Below are 20,989 nucleotides of genomic sequence, written 5' to 3' on the forward strand. Positions count from 1 at the left end.
GAGCTGTGAGCATTCCTGTTAAAATTGATGGGAAATGAACTTCAAGGGTCCTGAAAGATGAAGACTATCCCATCTGTCTATCTGCTGCTTTAATGGAGAGATGAGAAAGGTTTCATGCTGTAACCTGGCAGGGAATTAAAACATCTGAGAAGAAATTTCAGGAGAAGGCTCAGTGTCTTGCAGATCAAAGGGTTCATTTAGGGAATCCTCTATTCTCTAGCCAAAGGGGAGCTATTATGTTTAGAGAGGCAGTGTGCAGAGCAGAATGATTCTGCTGATGAAACCTAGAGTTTGTACTGTCCAGTGGCTTATTTTCTAGAAAAGGCTACCTGCCAGTCCTGGAGGTTTGAGCTAACACATGGATCTTGTTTTCTCACAAGCTGGTACACTGGGCTCTGAACTGCCTCCCAGGATATCACTGAAGAAGCCTTTCCACTTTCACCATTTAAAAGAAGCAGGAGTTATCTGACAGTGAAGACTGAGTCCTTTTGGTGGGCGCTCTGTCACTCCTGGGCTCCTTTGGGTGTCCTTACCTTGAGGATTCAGCCCTGGCAGAACAGCTGCAGAAATGTTCACATCTTCATCCCTTTCCTATGATTTCTTCCATGAGGAAAGAGTGATAGGAGAAGGAAGGAAATGTGAGAGTCTGCATGCGTGTCAGTCTTAATATGTTGAAAGAGAGGACTGTGAGAGCCTTTTCGGGGTTATGGAAATGTGATGAATGAAGTTTCTTGAAGGAAACAATTGCTTGAACTGCATGACTGGTTCCTCTGTTTCTGTGGTTTGGTTTTTTTCAGATGGTGCTACATTTATAATTACTTTCATTTTTAATGTTTTTTTCCCTATTTTCCCTTTCCCCCCTCCATTTCCCTTTTTCCCATTCACTTTTCCAGATTCATACTGTACGGAAGCCATTCAAAAAATTACCAGGGTGCTAAGAAGTCTGCCTATGGCTAAAGTCTAATGGCCCATCCCTGAGTGCAGCACCTTACCCTACAGAAGCCCTCTGGCATTATATAGAATTTTGTCAGATCAGATACTAGTTTCCCTGGAAAAAGCATTTTGTCTTTTTAATATCTCTATTCCTCATCTATGATGTAGTGTTAGCAGCATATGCTCCTTCTTAGGAGCACAGTGAGGAAAAACCCATCTGGTTTGTGAATGCTCAGACATTGCTCTAATGGAAGCCATGTAAATAATTAGATAAATTATTTCACTCAGTTTGTCTGTCAAGCATAATAGGTAGCAGGGTCAGAATCTCTTCACAGTGATACATTTCATACTGGCTGAGTGGGATTTGTGCTCATAAGCCATTGTAAGGAAGTGTCCTCCAGTTTTTGCTGTCTCTGTCTTTTCCCTGCCTATGCTTTTAGCTCTTTGATCTCTTATTGGTGAGCTCCAGGGAGCAGACACTATCATGGCCAATGTCTGCACTGTGCTCAGTGCAAAGAGTTCAGGCACAGGGTATGGCAGGTGGTGCTGTCATAACTAAAGGATAAATTAGTATGAACTAATCTAGAATTTGTTAGAATTTATCGTAATTTTTGCCTTTTAACTATCATGAGACTTATGGGTGAAAACAGTGAGAATAACCTTTCAGATGTGGGTTTCTTGAGCAAATTTGTTCATTCTGAGCTTTGCTTTTGGTGTTTCAAAGAGGAGGTTTGTGGCTCACAGTCAGTGTGCAGGCTCTCTGCCCTGCCACTCCTGCTGTGAGACTGGGGGCAAACTGTGTAGGCTGCACTCATGCATCTCCATCTGGCTGCAGCTCCTGCATTGACTTGAGCAGTTCAAATAATTCTTGACTAATCTGAGTGTATCTGTAGTTCAACAGTCAGAATGGAAGGTGCAGTCAACTCCAACAGGAGTGAATGATGAGGCAGGGTGATGGATGGTGGGGACAGAAGTGTTTCCAAAGGGAACATTGCAATGAGGAGTAAGATATGTGTTCATAGCCTACATTTCTCACTGGTGCAAATCTCCCACTTGGAAGCTGGGACAAGAGTGATTCCTTGTCTCTTCTGTGAGGATGAAGCATTTAGTATTATGAAAAGTTCAGACAGGGCTGCAAAATTTCTCAGTCAGATTGATTGTGTTAAAATATTTTTTGTTTCTACAGACATTTTCTGCTACCCAATCTGTGGGCTAGGATTTTTTGCAGAAAGCAAATAATTGCAGCTGGAGCTAGTTTTGAAGTAACCTTCAGGTGACCACTAAGGAAAGTTTTTACATTTCTTTGTGGTTAAACTTAAATAATATTTTCACTACATTTGATTTACAAAAGTTGTCAAAATTCTTCCCTGTCTGGTAGAAGATGTAGTTAGAAATATCCACTGAAGACTTGTTTTCTGATATTTCCACAGGTCACTTAAGATTTTCCCTGGAGCATGACTTTGAATATGACACTTCAGTAATGCAGAAGCTGTAAGTAAATAATATCATGTTTGCAGCCCTTGTTTAAGAGCTGTGTTTGCACTCTTTCCAGAGCTTTGTTAGAGCTCATCTTTGCTAGACTCTGTCTACTTCACAACAAACTTGTAGGGAAGTCACTGAGAGAAGACATGGTTTCAAAGTCGATCATGACATTTTAGATGCTTTGCTTTATCAGCTTGTTTAATCTAAGAATTCCAATAATGGTTGCCTAATCTGCAGGAAGAAAGCCCAAGACATCTGTCACTATTGCAGGAAATGTCACAAGCAGACAAAATTAAAAATATCTCATTAGCATCTATGAGCAGTGAATAAAATGCAATAATAAATTACCAAAAGCTGGCATGCCATTGCTGCCCAGACACAGAACAAAGGTCAAGAACCTTCTTTTGTTTGTGATACTAATTAAAAAGGCATACTAGAAGCTGAACTAATGAACCCTAGAGGCTGCTGACCTGGTTATGTATTTGTTGGCCTTTGGTAACTTGATGTCAGAGTTCAGTATCTTAGGAGTCTTACCACAGAGGTAAGCTTTTGGGCAATTCATGGTTGTGAATGCATGAAAATGATACACTTTCATTTTCTTTCTCAACTTTTTCCATCTTTTTCAAAGTTGAATTAGTAAGGTGCTAATTTTGGTATCTATTTTCTGAATTCTGCATTGTTTTTCCTAATCAATTCTCTCAGATCTGCTCAATCTCCATTTAATTCAGTCAGCTACTCAACATCCAAACCTTTTGTAATAAAGAGAGTGCTAATTTTTCCATTTATTTCAATTGTCTTTCGTCAGGTGTTATCATATAACTCAATCATGCAGCTTTGGAATTTGTAATTTAATCAATAAAGGAGGCCATTTTTCTCAAGAAAATCAAGGAAGAAAGATCTTGAGGAAAATGCACAGTGAAAGGAAGGTGAAGAACAAAAAAGGGTGATAGGAACTGTGGTTAGCATTTAACAGCTGCACACCTTGGTGGCTGTATTTGCCTGACAAGTATCAAGTAAAAGAGATACCACTACATTAAAATTAACGAATATAATGATGTTATGACCTGTGCACTCATCTTGCAAAATCTAGGTACAAGCATGGATAATACTTAAGTTGCTATGACAAGCACCTTGCACCATCTCCAGGTATTGGCAACCCTGTAGAGGAGCAATACTGTTCACACAAGCAGTTTGATATCAAGAGAGACACCAAAAAAAATTTTTGCTGTGTGAGCTCCTCCAGCCTTTCTGCTCACATGGCTTTTTGTTGTGTTGCTGTTGCTGTAGATAAGGGCAGAAGAGGGATGATCTGCAGCCTCCCATGATGTGATCATGGAGGGGCCCAAGGCTTTGCAGCAGAGATGTCCCTGCCCACAGTAAAAGGTGGCTGTGGCCTGTGAACCTGCTCTGTCCCTGCCTCTGGCTTTGCTTGCAGGGCTTCTGCTGCCCTACAGGTAGGGGTGGTACTGTGCTCTGCTGGCAGGATGAGGGGATGGCTGTTCTTTGCTAGCAGTGAGAGCTATTCTGGTTTTCTGCCCTGGCCATCTGAAAGACCATCTCTGTTACTCTGCCAGAGGTGTGAATTTTGCCCCAGGGGTGAGGTTTGTTTTGCATTCAACCCCTGACAACATGCCTTTTGCACACTGCCAAGCAGCTTTGAGCAAGGCCTGGTTGGGAGATTGAATGCCCCACTGGAGAAGCACTTCTGCTGGGCCAGAGCTGGGAGTCCTTCCTCAGCCCCTTGACTTCACAGAGAGATTGCCTGGGCAGGTCTCAAATATCAGGCCTCTGTAGAGTCAGCCATGGTTTTGCTGATAAATTGCTTATAAGTATTATGGTCTCAACTTGGCAAAGTCTGCAAAACACAAGATTAAAGATATCAAAACTCTTCATTTAGAAAACATTAATATTTAAAATTACAGTAAATCGTTTGGTGTTTAAGGCATGTCACTGCTCCTTTGCTTATGTCTCTCCCAAGGCCTGGTTGCTAGTGCTATAGACACATTTTCTGCAAATCAAACATTGAGCCAGCTATTGAAACACCCATCTTGTGGGATTTTTAGAATATGTATTTTAGTTGAAGTAGGCATGTTAGTAAAAAAACTTAATAATAGAACATTTTGGAGAATTTTTAATACGTGATGTGTGGCATGTGTCTTGAAGAGTTTAGTACTCCCCTTGAGTGCTACTCGAGATTGAATAAACAGCTATCTAGAGAGTCTTCAGGTGCTTATTTTCAACCTGCATTGACAAACTTTTCCTGTGGTAAGCACAGGAGAATCAAGAGTAGAGCTCTACAGTAAATAATCTTGCTTCCTCCCACCTTCCATCCCCAACAACACCCTAAGCACTCTACAATAAAAGCTGTCTCTTAATGGGGATAGGGTCTTACCTCAGGGTTCATTAAGTAATGAACATCATGGATTGAAAAATGCCTGAACAAGGATTGCATTGGAAGGGGCTGCCCATAAAGGTGGTGGAGTCACCATCCCTAAAGGTGTTCAAGAAATGATTGGACATGGCCCTCAGTGCCATGGTCTGGTTGACAAGTTGGAGGTCAGTCAAAGGTTGGACTCGATGATCTCAGAGGTCTTTTCCAACCTAAATGATTCTGTGATTCTATGTGAGTCTGTGAAATGAAATGGAGATGAAATTGAAATGGCTTGGTCCTATATTTTCAGCCATTCTTGAATTCAAGTCCTGCTCCTGTTTTGCACAGCTGTACCAGAAAGTTTTGGACCAGGAAGGTGTGCAGTGTGCCAATCAGACTGCTACAAAATCTACAGAGCTGCAACTGGATGACAAATCACTCCCTCTGCCCTTGGAAAATATCAGAGAAGCCTTTTCTTATATGAGGAATATTGTAAATATTGTTCATATTTTTTTCATAAACCTGTGTTTGAGTCTATTCTCCAACCTTTCAACAGTGCCAAAGGATTACCAAACATGCACCATATGATTGTTTATGATCCTTGGTCCCTTCTTGTGCTTTCCAAATAATGTCATCAAAGCCGGTGCTGTTCTGCCTGTTGTGTTTGGCCAAATATGAGAGCAGAGTTTCTCCCACGGAGTAGCTTAACGTGCTGTATTTGAAGATTGACTTTTGGAGCAATGACTCTTTGACTGGCCAAAGCAATCAGTGCTTTGCCCAGCCAGGCAGCTTAGGGAACCCAGCTCTAAGAAGCTTTCTCATGAGAACTGTGGCTGAAGACATTTCTCGGGGTTGATTTAGCACTCAAGAGCTCAGAGCTTTGTGGAACTGGAGCATCTTCAGAAGTAAGCAATGACACATGCAGATTGCTTTTCTGTCTTTCCCACAGTAATGACCTCCTCTTTCCATCTAAAAAAGATAAAATTTTGAATTATACTTTAATCCTACTTTATAGTGGTATTTTACACAAAATCACACCAGTGTAAAGTATGTCCAAAAATATTTACATGTATGTTCATTAATTCTTCTCCACCTGCTTTTGAGCTACTGAAACATTTTGAAACACTTGGTTTGTTTGGTTTTATTTTTATTTTTTTTTTTGGTCTTGCTTCCAGCACCAAATCACCCATTTTAGTGATTCAGTGCTGAACAGGAATTTGGGGGGAAAGAAAAGAAACACTGCAACCACTTTTAGTTCATCTCCTAAAGGATGTTGGGTTTTTCTCCCACTGATTTTGAATTCAACAGGCTGCAGAAGGACTGGGTGTCATTTAGCTATTAGACATTTTTGTTTTCCTGATCATTGTGAAGTAGCATCATTAACACAGGCAAATTACCATGCTTCACTGTGCTTCGTCCATGGTACATTAGAGGCCCTTTTCCATTGGTAAAGCTGAGTCTATTCTTCTGTAAAATCAGGGGCCCATTGGCAGTTCTTTGGCAAGTGAGACAGAGGGACTATTTAATGGGAAGAAGAGTAGTCTAATAAAGGGGAAGAAGTCGAACATGACAAGTGCAAGGAAAGATAGCAGAATGTTGGTTTATAAATCACTGCATAATTGGGCCAAAATATTCATCCATTTTCACAGGGCCAGAGAGAAAGAGGATGGCAGTTTTGGGGTAAATGAGTTATGTGATTTTTCCAAAGTGCATTTTAGAGAAGTCAAGCACTCTATCCATTTCTCTTCCCAATATGAGTGCTGTGATTTCAGGCTAATGGAAAATGGTTTGTATTGCTGAATTTTCTTTTTTGAAATGGTGTATTGGCTTTTGGTGAAGAACTTGGACTTATGCTTGAATATGTCTGGATTTTACAAATACGTTTTTAGTTTAATAAGATGAAACCAATTAACCAGAAAAGTCATTGCCAATGGATTTTACAAGTACATAAAAATATATTGCTTTTTCTTGAAACATTTCATCACCTTCCTGAATGTTCCTTTTTCTTTCCTTTGCCACCAGTGACAAAGCACTGTGATAATTTGTTCCCTTACACCTCTTCCTGAAAACATTGATCTCTGGCCCTGATTGTGTGTCTGTGTGGGGGGAGATATTAGGCATGTGCATATGCATCTATTTATTTCTGACTCAGTGTTTATTTCTTTCTCCGGTGTTGTTCAGTGTGTTTAACTTGTGGCCTGAGGAAAAACAGAGCACACAAGCTATAAAAGAGTTGTTCTGAAAAGGTTGCCTAAAGTGGCACAGGACCCAAGGGCTAATGAGCAGTCTCTCAAAGCCAGGTATTAATGCAACTGCTGAAATGTTTGGCACAGCCCCTGGTTGTTACCCCTCTGGATCTCTGGGAGCAGTCATGTCTCCTGGAAACTCTTTGGAGGTCCCTCATTATGTCAGATGTGCCTTGCAAGTGAGGGTGGGGACAGAGACCCACTATCCTGCAGTGGCACAGAGGTCTGTGGAAATGAGTTCTGGTTTCTGCCTGCCTGTCTCTGAACAGGAATGCTCATTTAATCATCTATAGCAATATTTTACTTGGAGGAAATTTTAACATGAGGCCCCACCAGCCTCCTCTACCCCTAAATTTCCATCAACTCTGCCTGCAAAGAGGGCTGGGTAGCACACAAGACATGGATGCATACTGAGGAATTGTAGGATTTCTATTTCCATTACCTCAGCCTTCCCCATTCCCTCGTAGCCTTGCCTTCTGCTTAAAATGCAAAGGATATTAACTTCTATGAGCATATGGGGCGGTAACCCGGGCAGGCACTGCCTTGGGATGACATGGTTTTCCCTGCTCTGATCAACGCTGTAAACTGAAGCATAAAGAGCCTGCTTTGATCCCTAATAACTTTGCTAGTTTGCTTTAGTTACCAGTTGATACAGAGATGACTTAAACATGGTACTTTGGGGTAAAATATAGAAGGTTTGTCCAAGTAAATGGCAATGACACATAAAGTTAGCTGTTGCAAACAGACATCTCTGTTCACATCAACTTTTGCCCAATTTGTCAAGAAAACATCTGTATCATCTAAAAGAAAAACACTAAATTTTGGTAACAGGAAAGGCTTTCATTCTTTTCTCCTGCAAACTGTGGGAGTGCCCTGCAGGACAGTGCCCTTTTTGCATCACTGCTTTCATTTAGCAGTGGTTCTCACATTTTAAAAGTAAGTTTAGATATTTTACCAGCATCCTGACATCATTACTAAGGCTCTGCATGTTTACCATAGAACTGATGATCTAGTTGAAGGAAATTATTACATGAGAACTTTAAAGGAGATACACTTTCAATGGGGTGTGAACTTCAACACAAACCTAACAGTTGCTTAAAGTCCTTCTGTATTTGTGAAACTGTCCCATGAGCTACACCAAGTTGTGAATGATGCTACCCTTCAAACAGCCAGGACAGCCCAACACCTCCTTCCAGTAGCTGTGGTGTGAGCAGCATGTCCAAGCTCATCCACTGTTTATTTAATTCTCACTTCTTTTTTGGCCTGTGTTGAATTCCTGGCCTGTCCTTCATATTAAAATGACCTTGTTCCTCCAGGGAAACCTCCCCTGCTTCAAATGAATGGTACCAACACCAAATAGCTGCTTTGTGGTATCCAGTTTTGTCCTGCATTTGTTTTAAAGCTTCCCAGGAACCCTTGGCTACTTCGTGCAAACTGTTAACTTGAGGGTAATAATTTTGTCTGGGTTTTGTCACAGAAATTCAATTAAGGAGGATTATGAACACAGTTGTAGGCCTGTTTCATTTACAGTTGTAAATGAAACCCAGGCCACACACTGATATTTTATATAGGAAAGGAGATGCTGTGTAGTTTTGAGTGGCTGAATTACCTGCATGTTCCTTTGTGTGGTTTCACTTATTGCAGAAGGGAGGGGAGTGAGACTTAGAAAAATTAATAAAAAAGTGATAGGAAAGTAGGAAAGAAATCACCAAGGGAAAAACTATCCCCACTGCTTTTCCCTAGGAGGCACACATCCCTTCCACACATAATAAACTCCACAGGGAATTTCTTCCTCCTTAGAAAACATATCCCAAAGGGCAGGAGTGAGTAGTCTTTTATTTATTTATTTATTGTAAACAAAGAGCAATATTCTGTTTTCATGACCTTGATTTGGCTCCAAGTCTCTGAGCCACTGGGGACAAGGCATAAGGTTTCACTTTTTTTTTCATTTCTTTTTTCTGGGCCATAGAAGCCAACATTTTATTCCATTTTTCTCTTTTCAAGTTTTTCTGCAAGCAGCTGAATTCTCCAGGTAGGAAAGAGGAGAGGAGGGGGAAGGGAAGAAAGGACGTTTACCATATTGGAGCAAAATTATAGTCCCTGCAGATGCTGGCTCCAGGTGGAAGCAGCATGTTTGGAGACAATGAAACAAGAAGGGAATTTGTTTATTCAGGAGACGCCTTTTTAAGTTATGAAGGGCAAAACAAAGGCAAAACTTGTTTTGATGTCCTATGATGAAATGTCTGTGTTTGTAGAGGAGCAATATATCTCAGCTTTGCTTTGCAACAACAAACTTGGGAAATACCTTGCACCACTCAGGAGATATGTGAGGCATGGTACTTAGGTCACCCCTTCTGCCTTATGCAGGCTTTGTCCCACAGCTTTGGGCTCTGCCCTCTAACCTTTTGCCTGGAAAATCCCACACTGATTTCCCCAGGGTGTTGCCTGCCTGAAGACATAAAGGATAAGGCTAAGCTCCCATATACTGATTTTTATTCATAAGGAGTTATCACCATTTTGCAGATGGGGAAGAGAGAGGTGCTCAAAGGTGGAATTGGCCCCAACTGAGCCAAGACAAGGCACAGTCCCAGTTCCCTGGGTGAAGTGAGTACTGTGGTGTCTGCTGGAGGGCCTACCCAATGCATCACCTTTGATTAAAGCTCTCCCCAAGTATACTCTATTTAACAACTTGTTTGCCTCTTGTTTCTTACTTTTTTCCTGATCCTTCAGTTCTAGGAAGGGTTATGCTATCCTTACTGTGGTTTCAACTACATACCTAAGAGGCTTACTGGATTCTTCACCAGATGAGGGGAAATAAGCTCTTTAGTTTCTAGCTTTAGATCAGATACTGTTTCTGTATCTCTCTCTATACAGACTTGGCACTGTTGAACACTGAAAGAGAAGCAGGCAGCTTATTAACTCTCAAAAACTTCAGCAAAATTCACTGTAAAGTGATCCAGTGAAGTGTGAACAGTATCTGCTTTTGCTTCACATCCAGGACAATTCATCCTGTGGTAAGGGGCTGTTACAGTATTTTATATTTCTCAGTTGTTTTGTGGTAGAGTTGTATGGTGTCAAACCAAACTTCTTGTTGAGGTAAAACCTGGATGAAAAGAATGAAAGGCTGTATATAAAGGATGATCTGTGAGTCTCTTGCATTTTGGGCACCTTTTCTAGAGAGGTTAGGACAACTGAAATCAGTGGCCTCAGCAGCTTTCAGACCAGGTGAACATGGCTTTATGGAGAGTTTATGACTAGATGGATTTGAGTGTGAATAACCTCACGGAAGTCAGTGGATTCACACAAAAATAGTGGGGGAGAAAAAGAAGAGGAGCAGTATTTTGCATAGCTATCAGATTTTTTTGTTACAACTGATTGGGACAGTCTGTCATTATCCAATTTTGTTGTGTAGTGGAGGAAGGAGATGAGCATCTCCAGAGGGTGACTCACCTGAAGGGCCTTCCCTTGGGTGACAAGAGCTGACCTTCAGGACTGCTGATCTCCTGCTGATGAACAAAGGCCTTGCAGCCTAGCTAAGCTCAGGTGAATAAAGTAGGGTGAGATGAATCTCTGCCTATGTTTCACTCACATATTTTATATTTGGTAGAGTATATAAAAATAGTCCCTTTTTTTAGCATCTTTCAATCTGTAGATAGTAGAGTTTGATCCTTAGCCAGCATAAATGAAATAAACTTCAGTACTAAAGAGCTGACTTTGATGGAGTAACTTCTGCTTTGCTCCAGTTCAAGCAGTTTCAATCTCCACAGAATTTCTGGGGTCATTTCAGTAGTAAGCTTTCTAAGCTTTTACCTAAACTTCAGCAAAAGGACAGAAAGAGGCTGCATGGTATGTAAAGTACACATGATTTCAGGCGATACCTTATGATTTAGATAAAGCATTTTAGATTCATGACATCTGGCAGCATTGCTCTCTCAGAGTGTAGCAGAGAAATAATCCTTTCAAATCAGCTCTGTTGGAGAGTGAAACATTTTTCACCAGCCTAGTTTAAAACTCATGTCTGAGCCTTTCTCTCCTGCTAACTGGTTCAGCACAAACAAACAGTGCACACAGGATGTAGCTGTTTCAGCAGTTTCCCTGGAACTTGCTGTACATTTAAAATTATTTTCTAGCTTTTTTTTTTCTGAACAAGGTTTTTTACATAGAAGGTAAAATGTGTAGTTAAATCATAAAGCTAGATAAAGTATTGTGAGCCTGTGTTGGACTGAAGTCCTTTTCATGCAAATAATGACTTTATCTGCTTATTATGGAAGAATTGAAAGAAGTGTGGGAAAGTAAAATTGAAACATACTCAGGAGCCTATATTTCAGCATGGTAGGGGAGGCTGACCATTAATATGGGAATTAATAACCCTCCAAAGCCACCTCATCTGAGCAGCAGCATAGGAACTGGCAGCGCAGAATGCACAGCCTAATTCTGTTTCAGAAAAGCTAAAATTAAATGTTTGTTACAGCTTTATGTGCATACACTCTCAGCAGGAGCCGTTTTCATTCCCTTTAGGCAAACTCAGAAGAGGTTGAACATTTAACAGCCTTGAACTACCCAGTCTGTGTGCCATATGTACACAGCACTGAGCCATGCCTGTGTTGTCAGTCTTTAGTCTTCCTGAAAGGTGGAATCTGGCTGGTTGCTAGCAATTCATGTCCTTAGAGGCACTGGAGCAAAATGCTGATGTTGATCAGAAGGGGAAGGTCTGAAATTGTAAGCAAACAGAGAAGATCCATCATCCATTCTCACAGATGATAAAAGGCTGCCAGTGGCAGTCTGCTTATCAAATAACTAGATTTATTCAAATAGCCTGTGCTCTCATTAAATAGTTTGCTTTTCATGTTTTTGTTTTATTTCATCTTACTGAAGGTGTCTGGGTTTTTTTCCCAAACCTACTATTGCTGCCATGGCAAAGTGGCTAATTTAGGACATTTCTTCTGTTAATGGTTAAAAGCAGCATGGACTGCAGTGTTCTCTTCTCACTGACATCTTTTCACAGGACCTCAGAGAAAAGCCAGTCCCTGTCGTGAAATCTGAGATTCCTGGAGAATAAATGAGAAAAATTAATGTAGTAATTGTAAGTTTGTTCCTTGCAAGATGATAGTGCTAGTGATAGTGCTACACATTTCATTTAGCATAAGCCTAGTGCTGTCAGCTATGCTCAAAAAATGGGGGAGAATTGATAATTTTTAATCAGTAGAGACAAATGAAATGCAGAAACAAAAATGTTGCTAGCATGATATGACACCCCTGTGCTGAAAGGACCATTCCTTTCCTAACTCACTGAGGTATCACATTTTCTGGTTTTGTTCCCAGTGGAATGAGCTTCTGCTTTCCTCCTTTTCTGAAAGCATTTGTAAGATAGGAAGTGGAATATTAATAATCGAAAATGCAAGTTGCAGTAATGCCATTTGCATAAGGATGTTTCTTGTCCCACAGAGGATATTCACTGTTTGTTGGAGAAAATATCAACAGAGAAACTGTGGGAGCCTGATGGATCTAAAAGGCTACCTGGCAATAAATTTATTTCACAAATGAATCTTAATGTGGTTCCCAAGACTGGAATTCTCTATTTGTAGACTGCCTTTTTTCCTGGAAGAAAAAGTGATGCACTGTCAAGAGATCAATATCCCCCAGTACTGGATGTGATGCCAGTGTGCAGATATTTAACATGGAATAAAGGTTTTTTTAAACAAAGAACATGGACACAAGTCCTTCCTCCTGCAGGTTTTACTTGTTGAAGTTTAACAGTCCCAGTGACCTTTGCTGAATCCTTCTCCAAAAGCATTTTAACAATGAACCACATGGAACTCAGCAGCTGGGGTTAAGACTGGTTTGACTCTGCTGATACTTTAACCTGTGGTTTCAGGAATTGTGGTTTTCTGTTTGGACCTTTTGGGGTGTTGTTTGTTAAGATGCTTGTGCAGAGCCATCCTTCCATGCTGTTTTGAATGCCAGTGGTACCGAAACATTACTCATAAAGTGCGCACGCTGTTACGATTCGTGACTTTAACTCTTAGCATATTTATAGGCCTCATTTCCATTTTTTGTGGTCTCATTAATGGAGCAGCAATAATAAATTGAAATGTTAATGGGGGATCATTCCACCAACTGCAGAAAGTATTAATGAACTTGATACAATAGTTGAAAGGAAAATAACTTTTTAGTAGTGTAATTTTTTTAATCATTGCCCCTGGTTCTCTCCTTCCAAACATGTGGAACTGGGACAGTTTCAAAATTATGGAAATGATTTCATGCAGACAATCAGCTTCCTGAATATGTTGCATGGGAGATGCACTGTTTGCAGAAATTCCAAGAGGGGCAACCATTCTGTAAGTGAAGCATGAGGAAACTTTGCTGTAGTCATGGTGGTAGAGATAGAAACCCAGAAAGCACATTTTGTCTGTGTGAGTTAATGAACTTCATTAATGGAGAGTGAAAAACTGGTCCTCCTTGTATGAAATGGGCATTTCACATCCTGTTGAGAAATACTTGTGGATAGTGTTAAGATGTGGTTTCACAGAGGACTTCAATTGGATTTTAAGGCTTGGTCTGTTAGTATCTGTGGAGTTGTTCTCTCCTGAGGGATAGAAGTTACACCATGGGGCAATCCTCAGCTGGAAAGAAACAGTACCAGACACCATCCAGCACCTTCCCTAGTGCCACGTTGTCAAAGACCTCTGTGCTGAAATTAGTTACAGCTGTGAAGACATTTCTATATGCATGCTTAGAAGTTGAAGGCTAAAATTTGTAATACATTTGAAGTAAATTTGCATTCTGGCCCCTGGTACAGAGCATCTGTTTGAGTCTTTTGCTGCTTAGTTCTGGAAAGTTTGTTCCCAGCGAGTTTTCATCTCTCTGAGTACATTCATTAATCCTTTTTGGACTTAGCTTACCCACAAATATAGAAGAAGCTTTGAAGTGCATTGGCAACTTTTCACCACCCTTCTTTCTTTTGTTTTGTTAAATAGTAAGTTTAAAGGTACTAGAGTAGGTCAAGAATTGCATGCTTAAACTGTTTGTTTCCTTCAAGAAAAGAGACTGGCATTTAAACGTGCCATTCAAGCTAATCATCTCATAATCAGGAGTTTACTGACCTAGAAACTTAATCTAGTCCCGTGAGTTAAAGTATCTGCAACTATTTTTTTAGAAAACAGAAAAAAAAAATATTTTCAAATGAGGCATGTGATTAGTCTAATTCTCTTTTTTTTGTAGATACCATTAATTTGAAAATTACTTCTGTGAGGTGCTGTTATCTTGCTTCTGTGCAGGCAAACGGTGAACCCTAGCCCCCTGAACTAAATGGAGAGTGATCAAGTACATATGAAAATGGACAGATAAATGCCAATGCAGGCCCATTTGTAACAAGAAGAAAGGAAAGAAAAAAGAAAAAAGGGAAGATTATCTGTCTAGCCTTATTGGCAAGTGATCAGAAAAGTGACTGAAAGCATTATATTGCATTTTTTCCTGCTTAGGGTTTGATAAAAAACTCACCAAAATAAGTGGGAAACTTTCCATGATGTTCTCGATTTTGGGCTGGGAGGCCCAATCAACACTTACTCCATCTCCCTGCAACAACTTGCTAAGTGCCTCAAGCAAATAAAGATATTGTCAACAGCCAGCACTATCAATACTACTTGGCACTGGCAAAGCAAACTCATCTGTTGTTGGCAAAATGACTCCTCAACATGTAGAGAGGAAAGCAGTTGCCTTGAATATAGATATGGGAATAACCCAGTCATGTGGCATGGAACCCCATATGTTCAATAAAGAGTCGTTTTTAGATAGACAAGTGACCTTGAAACACTTGTAACAGTTTTCTGCATCATCACCTTTTAAACTTCTTACTCTTTAGCTTTAGTTCAGTTGTATTTATTTTTTCCCCCGTTTTTTTTATGTCTTTTAAAGTTCAATGTGTGCAGATTTGGTTTGGGGATGGAGGTGGAGCACAGCTGGTGGAGTGGAGGAGCGGGGAGGGAGAGCTTTTTAAAGAGCTAAACTTGAAGCCAGAGAAGATACTGCATTTATAATGTTCCCATTCTTCTCAATACTTAACAAGAAAAATGATTGTGTGTGTGTGACGTGAATATTCAGCAGAGAGCTTTGGTAGCTGACCGCTCTCTTTTCACAGCCATCCAACCGCACACACATTCCTCAGGGATTACCTCACTGCCAGCGCTCCTCAAAGGGTGGGATAGGCCGAAGCCGACCGACTGCAAAGCTCCTTTCTGCCTGCTGCGGTGCTGGTTTTAGGCAATGACCTTTCAAACCACAAATCTAACCCTATGTCTACCCCCAAAAAGATTTTTCATTTGTTAGCTAAATGAGAGAGATGCTGGGCATGGAAATAGGGTAGAGTCTGTAGGTTACATGTAGAAATTCCTTTCCAAGCTTTCCACTCCCCTTTGGCTCCAAACACTCAATAACTTTCCAGCCAGAGAATGTTTGTCCCTTCCTTCTCCCTCTCTTTTTTTTTTGTGTTCTTCCCTTGTTTTGCATATTCTGACAGCACTGTTTACTTCAGCCTGCAGCTCCCTCTGCTTTGTGTGCTTTCTCTGTCTCACAATTGCATAAATAAATCACTAAAGAAAATTTGCATTTGATGGGAATTTTTAGCTGATATTAAGTTTTATGGGTGGAATATAATATATGTGAGTTGGCTTAATTAAACTGAATTGTCATTTGTGACACGGTCTTTATCTGTACAAGACTATTTTTGCCTTTCGTATTTTTTGCTATTAAACATGCCAGTGGATTTGAAAACCCAAGGATGACAGGTCTCAGAAAGTATCATCTCTCTTGTAGCAAAATATCTGCTTATGCCAAGTGAAGCAAATCAGCATCATCACAGAGCTGAACGGTTAATTTATGCCGTGAATTTCTAAATGCCAGGGGATAGACTCTGAGGCCCATAAATGTTGTAGCACACTCTATACCCTGTTGGTGACTTGAGTCACACTAGAGGAGAGATGGAGTCTGGCAAAATGGTTTAGATCAAGGGAAATTTGATTCAAAGTTTGTCCAGAGTTTCTGTGCCCTGATATCTATATAGGCTGAAAGTGGTTTCCTTGCCCCTCCCAAGCAGTGGTGTGTTTCCAGGAGCACTGCTGGATTTGGTTTGTGAGTGCAGGGGTTTCTGGCGGGGCTGGAGAGTGGGCACAGCTCTCACTGTGACTGCTGAGGCTGCAGACACACCCTGCCCCTTCCACCACACAGGCTGATGGTTTAGCACCTGCAGAGCAGTGGGGAGCACACGGGAAATTCGTCTCATCAGCTGCTGCAGCTTTGTTTCAGAGGCATGAAGAACCAGCCTCCCAGTTCCCATTTTCACCCTGTTCTTATAATCTGAATTGAAGTGTGGAAGTGCCATTTTAACCCTGGAAATGCCATTTACACACACCCAACTAGAGCATGTTTAATCCATCCCTCTGCCCAGGAACTTGGTCTGTGGTATTTATCCTTCCATGAGAATCAGGAAGGGGATGAGCCTTCTGCAGGATCCCCAGATCTGGCTTCACAAATCACACGTTCTTGGGAGGGCTCCATAGGAGTTCTGACTTTTTGACTGTTTCTCTGGAACAAGGCTGGCAAAGTGTTGCTTGAAATTGTCACATTGATTAATACTAATAATATCAGTGCAGCTCCCCAAAGTGCGTGAGGGACTGATTGAAGTACTAGTTCCAATGTATTTATTTTTCAAGCTAAAGATTTCCACACTTGCACAACTCTTTGCTGTCATTTTCCATGCAAGGGGTCTGCATGCCCCTGAGACTGATACTGCATCTGCTTCTCTGCAAAGACAAAGATAAACTGGTTCCTGGTGTGTTGTTCTTTCACTTACTCCTCAGCATAAGAACAAGCAATAAGAATGCATTTTAGATGTTAATGAAATTAATGAAAGCCAGATCTCGGAAACAGCTGAGATTGTTGACTGTCTCAGGCAGATTTTTACTTCATTTCAATTACAGATGAGCCCGTACCAAACCCCTGATTAGAATTGCTCCAAATTTTGGATCCACATCTCTCAGCTTCGCAGTTTTGACCAGTTTCCAGTGCTTAATTTTCTTCCTGTTTTTTTACTTTTTCCCTTCTGGTTTTACTCCAGGTGTTTTAGTGCTTTAATTTTGTCTCTGTGAAAGACTGGCCTCATGAAGAACATGAGATGTGCTGCCATAGGTCCCACTGGGGCTGCAGAGGCATGATTTGGTTTCAGGGTGTGCCTGTACACTCTGGGAGAGCTTGTACTACACTTGGGGCTGAGAAGTATTTCTGTGCCATCTCGGCAGGCAGGTGGCTGTCCCTGCTGCCATCCTGGCAGCTCAGTAAGGCACAGTCCCTGGGAAGTCCTAAATGGCAAATGTCTTTCTCCCTGGCCTGAAATGGCCGTGACTCTTGGCGAGTCTTCAGCTGCAGAATCTTACTGATGGTTTGTTACCATGCCTTCACCCATAACTCCAGACCACCCCATGGACAGTGCTGTGTTCTCAGTCTGCATATATCTAAATTCCACTGTGAATTTGTACTCTGATTTAAAAAAAAAAAAAAATAAAAAAAAGAGTCTCCTGGAAACAGTGTATTAATAATGAACAAATTCCTTTTCTAGTCTCCTGGATATAAGGGGACCTAAAGCCTCTCCCTAGGGAGCGTGAGTGGTCTGAACAATACAGTTAAAAACCTCAGAGGCAGCAAGCACACCTGAAAGGCTGGTTTATTATCTTTGTTCTTTCATTGCTGTACACAAATCCCAGAAACAGTGTTACCTTGGGCCCACAGATATTGTGCAGTGCATTTTTAGGGGAGGTTGAGAAAAACACCTGACCGTAATGGTTTTAAAAACATTGATAAAAGAGGAAGGGGAAAAATAATTTACATTAAATGCTACAGTGCTTCATTTACACAATATAATAAAAAGCAAATTTTGTGATTCAAGTAATGATTGCGGGTTATTAAACTGGGCTTTAAAGGCTTCATAAATGAAAGCCTTTTAATAAGTCATGAACGTGGATGATTATGCTCATGGAAATAGAGAGAATCTTTATTAAGCTTGGCACATTTGTTCTCCACCCACCCACTTCCCTTTTGCTTTACTTTGTCTCTGGATCACTGTCACAAAAATGTGCCAGTGGGACAAAGCTTGAGTTGGGATACTACATGGGAAAGTACCACATTCCATGGGTACAAGGGCCTGGAGAACATGACATCTTGGGAAGAGGCTGCAACACCATGGATTTGCTGTGGTCAGCGGAGGGGTCGTGGGGCAGCTGAAGGAAGTGGGAGCCGAATTCATCACCAGATGGTTTCTGTCTATGTGTGTAAGAGAGCTCTTCTCTGCCATTGTTGAAAGGTTGAGCAGAGCACTCACCAGGACATGAAAGTTGCTCTCGTGGGGCACCTGTTCAGTTGGGAATTTGGCAGCTGTTGATGGGAACATGGGGCCGAAGGGCAGAGCAGGGATGGGCTTCGTTAGCGTCTGATTCAGAGCACAGGAACATCAGTGGGTGCTTTCTCACTGGCTTGAAGGATCCGGCCTTGACAGTGCTGGAGTGAGGAACTTTGGCCAACATTTCGCTGCTGCTTTATGTTTTCAAGGGTCAGTTCTGACTGGCATCAGATTGGGACTTACTGACCTAGAGGGGAGGCGGCAGAGGGAGAGGCAGAGCCGAGGCAGGCAGCAGACAATAGCCTTCCTTCCCTTGAGCGGTAATAAACCACACTGGTGTAAGGGAAGCTGTTCTTGCAGGTACTGCCTTTTGATTAGATATCTGAGAGTCATAAAAAACTTCCTGTCATGAGGTTGAGCGCATGAGACAGCCCTGCCCAACTGCTGTTTTGGATAACTTAATTTAACCTGCTCAACTTGCCTCCTCATAGAGTGGAATATTCTGCTCTATTTTGCCTAAATTATTAAAGACTGATGAGGTTTCCATCCTAGAAGTGACTGCATTTCAGTGATGGATGAGTTGATTCTTCTGTGGATATAGTAATCAAGGCATTTTTCAGCATCTTCAGCATGAAAGGCACAATATAAATGTGAAATATTATTTTGTGCTATGCAGCTGCTCAAATATCAAATACACATTATGTCTTGGTAATATAGACAGTGTTTAAGACTGTTAAATTAAACTATTAAAGCCTATAGAAAAAAACTCAGAGATGACAGAGTGCAAATTAAATCTGAATTATCGTTAAATTGCTGTGCCAGTAGTTTTCAAACACATTCATAGTGACCTGGAAGAGATCAGGGGGAGTGGAATGACATTCACACCTCCTAATTTGAGTCATTATCCATTCTTTGTTATCATGCTGCCCACAACAAGGGCATGGCTGGGACACCAGGGACTTGGTGGGAGCACAAGGATGCCTATGGACCACAAGGGATGTTTTGAATGTCCTACCATCTCTCTTGATTTAAAGCCAGGACACGGCCAGGCAGTCACCTGTCAGATAGAGATTTTTTAGAGGCAGTAAATGCCTGCAGGCTCTTTTCTGTGCATGGTGACTGAGGCGGGGGTTGGGAGAAGAGGGGGACATGGTGCATAGCTGGGTTGTGCTCCTGAAAAATGTTTGTGTCCTAAGGACATGTTGGTCCTTCCTCCCCTCTTCTCTTCCCTGCTAACAGCCCAGGCTCACTGAGGGCCTCGGTGTACCAGGGGTTTGTTATAAAAGCTATGGACCTTCCTGGAATATCAGATAGAAAAGGAGCTTTTTAAGTTGCCTAAATGATCTGCCTGCCAAAACATGAGTGCACTTGATAGTACGTTCTCAGGTGCTTTGTCTGGTTCATTTCTATCCAGTTGGAAGTGATGAAATTTTCAGAACTTCCTTTGGAAGTTTATCTCTGCTCCATTCTCTAATAAACACTCCGCAGTGCATTTTCAAATTAAGATTTTGCCTTTGTTTTCCTCAAGTCATTACTCACGATGGTATCTCTGTGTACCTCAAAAAATCCTTTTCCATCCTTAATCTTTACAAGCTTGCAGGCATGTGGATAGCTGTTTATTGTGAGTAACCTGATGCCAATCCATCAGTTTGCTTCTTGGAGGACTTTATGACAGCAGAAAGTGATTAATTTTCAAAGCAGCCTTTAATCTGCAGAAAAGGAAACAAACTTCACCCTCTCCTTTGTTGATTGAATCTGGAAATGAATGAATGATACCTGACTCAAATGAGTTTCTAAACTAGTTTTCATTAAATATAATCGGTCAGTGCTGATCATCAGAAGTGTTTTGAAGACTGGCCTATGTATATATATGGGACTAAAGTCAGAATGAGCTTAGTGATCGATATTCATTCAACATCTTAATCTGTTCAACAGGATTAAATGCATTGCCCCAATGTCCTTGCAAAGCAGGGAAATAATATAACTCTTGAGGAGGAATATTAAGGTAGAGAGGATAAATGTGGTATCCAAAATATTGCCAAGCAGATCTTGAGTTGTATCTTTGTGCTCATCATCCAGATGTTTGTCATCATAAACCAATGCAGTTATAGCTGTGGAAAACTCCCTAGGATGGCCAAGAAAATCCGAGACTGACAAAACGGAAGGAAACATCTCAATGTGGCACCCCTGTATGTGCTGCTGTATTTCCAGATCTTTCAACTACTTGTCTCCAGTGGCTAAGTTGGGACTAAACCCAAGTGCACACACAACCTTAGTTCTGAGTACAGTTTATTTGTTGTCTGGATGTTTTATTAGTTATTGGGCTCCTCTTCAAATGATGGGAACACTGATCTTTATCCTTAAGTCCATTCCTTGCTTTAGGGTTAAAATATATTTCCTGTTTCTAGCATGGAACTGAGCCTCTTCCCATGAGAATTTAAACTCAAATATGCAATATTTTACATACTGCTGTACTATAAAAATCATACTAATTTTATATACATATACAATTAGCTCAGTAATGGCTAAAGATCTGTGTTCCTCCCTGGACTTGCCATAGGAGAGCTCTTC

General features: G+C 41.1%; 1 protein-coding gene across 1 annotated transcript in view; it reads left to right on the forward strand.

Moving 5' to 3' along the window:
* Positions 1–20,989, forward strand: part of SEMA5B (semaphorin 5B) — a 266,477-nt gene that overhangs the window by 80,510 nt on the left and 164,978 nt on the right. Inside the window, exons 2-3 of the mRNA XM_058840177.1 lie at positions 2,364–2,424; positions 9,556–9,636. The gene's annotated coding sequence lies outside the window, so the exon portion shown is untranslated. The remainder of the gene's footprint in view (positions 1–2,363; positions 2,425–9,555; positions 9,637–20,989) is intronic.

The sequence above is a fragment of the Poecile atricapillus genome, chromosome 5 (genome assembly GCF_030490865.1).
Source record: "Poecile atricapillus isolate bPoeAtr1 chromosome 5, bPoeAtr1.hap1, whole genome shotgun sequence".
Taxonomy (NCBI): domain Eukaryota; kingdom Metazoa; phylum Chordata; class Aves; order Passeriformes; family Paridae; genus Poecile; species Poecile atricapillus.